Source organism: Halyomorpha halys, unplaced genomic scaffold, assembly GCF_000696795.3.
Source record: "Halyomorpha halys isolate HHAL.00 unplaced genomic scaffold, Hhal_1.1 Scaffold2152.1, whole genome shotgun sequence".
NCBI classification, from domain to species: domain Eukaryota; kingdom Metazoa; phylum Arthropoda; class Insecta; order Hemiptera; family Pentatomidae; genus Halyomorpha; species Halyomorpha halys.
In genome coordinates, this window is record NW_027109654.1 from 16,909 (window position 1) to 20,635 (window position 3,727).

Genomic DNA, 3,727 nt, shown 5'->3' on the forward strand with positions numbered 1-3,727 from the left:
CCCCTAACCATCTTCACCTCATATATATCATAGAGGGTCAACAATCTTCTCATAATTTTACATTTTATATTTATTAAAGAGGGAATATGTATTAGGTTTAAAGCATAGAATTGTATTTAGATATATGGATGAACCATGAACTATTCCTTTATTAAAACAATTACATGTCTACTACAATCCTCATATTGTATAAGTTCTGACAATTATTTAAACAAACACTCCTTTAAATTAAATCTAGTTATTAATTAGAGACATCATATTAAAAACATACAAGACTTTGACAACAAAATTGAGTATGTCAGGTTCTATGGCCAAAACAAAACTTATTGACTTTTAATTCAACAATATATCACAAATTTGTACTTCATTAATTCTTTTGACATAATTCTCGCCTTTGAATTCATAGCCTACTGATGATATTTATTCATTCAATGCACAAATATATGGAGGATGGTGGCGTGAAGGAAGGTTGAGTTAGATACCCTTCTCATGATGGTTGAGTTTGAAATCTGGAATGGAAATATGTAGGTTATATAACAATAGATATTCTATATTGGAGAATTATTGAACACAAATGTTAACTGCCTTAGCACTAAAAAGTATTAACTCAGATCCTTATTATTACTAAGGAGTTAATATCGACATACTATTACTAACCAAATAATATTAAAATTCTTACCTTTTAATTGCTATAAGGATCAAATTGCCTACCAACCTCCATCGAGAATTGATGGAAGCGGGAGTTTAAATCGACCCTCGATTTCAAATAAAACACAGCCAGGTATCCGGCATTGTCGTTTTTATTCCTTCCGAATTGTGGGATAAGATGTGGGAAGCTGTTGGCTGCAGTCATTTGGTCCAGACTTGAAGTTTATACAATGTATAAAATTTTGTCACTTAATAAAATAATAATTTAATATTCATTATTAATTATTTCACACCGATTTAAAATTTTATCCGGTTTTTCAATGTTGCTCCCTTGAACTAATGTTTTTAAACTTAAGACTTCTCTGCTGGTTTTAAATAAATGTTTCAAAGGAAAGATAAAACTAGGTCTAATTCTGGGTTTTAGAGGGCAGGTCTACTCACCCATCCAAAGTAGATTTTTAAAATTAAATAAATAAATAATAATAATTTACATCCGTACCTCCATTCTATTATAATATAACAACAGGGGCAGTATAAGACCAACGGGAGTCTTCGGTCGACGAAAGAGAAAGAAAAAGAGTTAAAGGACTCTTTGTATACAAATGTGTGATCGGTTCTGAATCAAATGGAATTCTTTTATTATCCAGTCTGTTTTTATTATTTTCAATTAAGGTAAGAAAAAAGAGGTCTATTTGTTTATTTAAGATCTTTTTTTTTTTTTATTCTATCCTGGTTTATTTTCAGTTTCTTTAGTTTTTAATTAACTAAAATTATTTGAAATTAACATTATTTATCTTGTTTGTTGTCTTATTATTTGAAAAGGTGGGAGATGTTAATTGTTAGGATAAAAGGTAATTTTTTGCTTTTAAAAAAATATAATTTATGATACTATAAAAAGTAATAAGGAGGTAAGTTCACAAAAGAGGTAGGTGCTAACTCCAATTTTCATTACAACATTCAAGGTACAAATTTAAAATTTTGAGAATTTTAGTAACAAACAGAATTTAAGAAGAATCAAACTATTCAATTAAAACTTCCCATTTATTAGCTAAATCTCATTTGCTTTATCTGTATTCTTCTATTTCCCTTCTTGCCTGAAATTGAAATCGGAATCTTTTTCTGAGCTAAAAACCACATTCTAGCAATTAAAATAAGACAAGGGTTGAAGAGGAGACCTAATTTAATGAAGGTCGTCCTGATAGTTTTCTATTACTTTCTTGGCAAGAATGCATATGAGCCATTCCTCAGCCTAGTCCCATCAATTTTTTGAGACAAATAATTCCTAAGAGTTTCTTCTAATTTCTCTGAATTTTTGATCTGATACTGGATAATTTGTTATCCAGTGTTGGGTTTGATAATGTGTTGAGAGTCTGGCTGTTAGTTAAAATACATCACCATGACCTTTTCTATCAATCTTGCAGTAGGATGATATTTAAAAATAAATTACAAAAGGCTATGCCATAGTTACTAAGTCGGGCTCCAGACACATCAGCCATTGACATTATTACTATTTTGAATGCCTTCTCATCCTCCAAAAGTTATGTAGAGGGTATACAGGAATTAGTTATAGGCCCAGATAGAATGGTGGGGAGGTATGTGGTTACAGTCTTCAACGTTATATACCACCTATGAGTTGTAGGCGAAAAACCAATATTAAGTTCTAACATTCCAAGATTTTTTGTTATCCAAATTCCTCCCGAGATTCTCAATGTTAGCATTTATGTATCAATGAATACAACTTATAAAAATAAAAGCTATCCCAGCTTTAACGTAAAACCTTCTACTGGCTTAAGAGGATTGAAGCACTTAGAGGTTACCACCTCACATAAGCTCCGCGGCCGAATCAGTAATGGTACCCGCATTTTGTATCAATCAAGTATTTATCACCTACTATGAAACTAAAATATTTATTTCTTTTACAGTTAATAAAGTAACTTTATGATTGGAAAATATCAAAAATGTTTTAAAAAAATACAATCGATATTAATTGAATCGATTGCTGCTTCGATGATTCCTAGTTTGACAGTCATTTGTTGTGTTATCAGTGGTTTGATTTTAGCTAATTATCTTAATAGTGAGTTACTACCTTTATCAGGGGTATGTCTTAGTAATTTATTCTGAAACGTAATATTTATCATCTGGGTTAATCCTCGCTAGTATAAGCAATTTCATTTTATTAGAAAATGATTAAATCATTTTATTAATGTGCTACTAATGTAGTTGTCATTAACTTTCACTTTAATTCATCATTACAACGTTAATATACGATAAAGTATTTATTATAACTGAGCAGGATATTTTGTCCATGACAGTTCATTCTAATTGTCAGGAACGAACTCCATATATTTACCAACTAAACTAGTAATTACATGGCAGTTATAAGAAGTATGTTATTAAATGACTGAAAGTGATAAATAGTAATCATGTTCACTAATTCATAATCACTTAACATTGTAAGCTAGAAAGTGAAGCTTTCTCTTTTCTTCATATTTATCATTATTTTAAAGCTTAAAAGTTACTAAATTTTTACGATCAATACCTTGACTAATTATGTATCTAAATTGATCATTTTAATATATGAGCGGGAAATGTTTAAAGTAACTTATAGTAAAAAAGTGTCTTCTAAATATGTTGAACCATTTTATGGGTTTGCTTGATAAGTTAGATGTTTAGTGTTTATCCTTTTATTTTTTACAAGGTTATAGTTTAGCTGTTTGTTTCTTATTCTTATTGAATTGTTAATAAATTATTTTGCATATGTTATATTGAAATATTTATATTAATTGCTTATAAAAATCATGTAGCGTGGCTAAACCATTTGGGGTAGATTTATTTATGAAACTATGAAAAATAACCTAGAAAAAATAGCAAGCAAAATTTAATTTAAAATAATTAAAGTCTTATGTGATTAAAAAAATAAAATTGTACTTTTTTTTTCAAATAAACTTATAACTAAAAAATCAAAAATTGTGGTTTATGGCAGACCCCAACCATCCCACTATGCCACTGCTAGTTTGTACTATTTTATACATTCAATTATGAACTGCTTTAACTGGTGAATTGTTATAATATGATATAT

General features: G+C 29.0%; 1 protein-coding gene and 1 long non-coding RNA gene across 5 annotated transcripts in view; one reads left to right on the forward strand and one right to left on the reverse strand.

Annotated features, from left to right (window-relative positions):
- Window positions 1–123: 123 nt before the first annotated feature.
- Window positions 124–2,336, reverse strand: LOC106691203 (uncharacterized). The gene is made up of 2 exons (XR_001344746.2): window positions 680–2,336; window positions 124–509 (listed from the first exon to the last, which is right to left on the reverse strand). It is a non-coding gene; the product is annotated as an uncharacterized lncRNA (long non-coding RNA).
- A 139-nt stretch (window positions 2,337–2,475) lies between these two features.
- Window positions 2,476–3,727, forward strand: part of LOC106691204 (ankyrin repeat domain-containing protein 65) — a 9,950-nt gene continuing 8,698 nt past the window's right edge. The window contains exon 1 of one of the 4 annotated variants that reach the window (XM_067047800.1): window positions 2,476–2,500. The gene's annotated coding sequence lies outside the window, so the exon portion shown is untranslated. Of the gene's footprint in view, window positions 2,501–2,634; window positions 2,746–3,727 lie in introns of those variants that run through there. The other 3 variants (XM_014436906.3, XM_014436905.3, XM_014436908.3) reach the window with 3 other exon arrangements.